The sequence below is a fragment of the Galeopterus variegatus genome, unplaced genomic scaffold (genome assembly GCF_000696425.1).
Source record: "Galeopterus variegatus unplaced genomic scaffold, G_variegatus-3.0.2 Scaffold16624, whole genome shotgun sequence".
Classification (NCBI taxonomy): domain Eukaryota; kingdom Metazoa; phylum Chordata; class Mammalia; order Dermoptera; family Cynocephalidae; genus Galeopterus; species Galeopterus variegatus.
The window spans coordinates 19,787-20,197 of NW_007742735.1; positions in this window are offsets into that span (position 1 = coordinate 19,787).

The window sequence follows — 411 nt, forward strand, 5'->3', positions numbered from 1 at the left end:
AAATGAATAAGATGACTCTGGTTATTCACAATAAAAATTAATGTTCATGAACAAATATAGTAACTCCTTTGCCTAGGGAATTTTTCTTTGTAATCCTTGTTTCTAAATCACCCACTAAATGAGTATGCTCACCTGAAAATATTTTGTTATCTCAGTGGAGGCTTAAAGGGTATGAAAGGAGATAACTTGCCTAAGGTAGAAAGCTNTACCTTGAAAAATTAAGTGTGGTAAAGTGTTTAGAAACTTGAGAAATTACCAAGGCAAAGAGCAAATCAAAATTGTGTGCGTCTATCTGTGCTGGAGGTGTTTGGACATAAATTTGTGTTGTAGCTACGCTTGGGAATTTTGTTCTCTCTTGAAAAATGCTATCAGAAATTCATGCTCTGGTTACTTTTTGCTCCTTCAATCTTC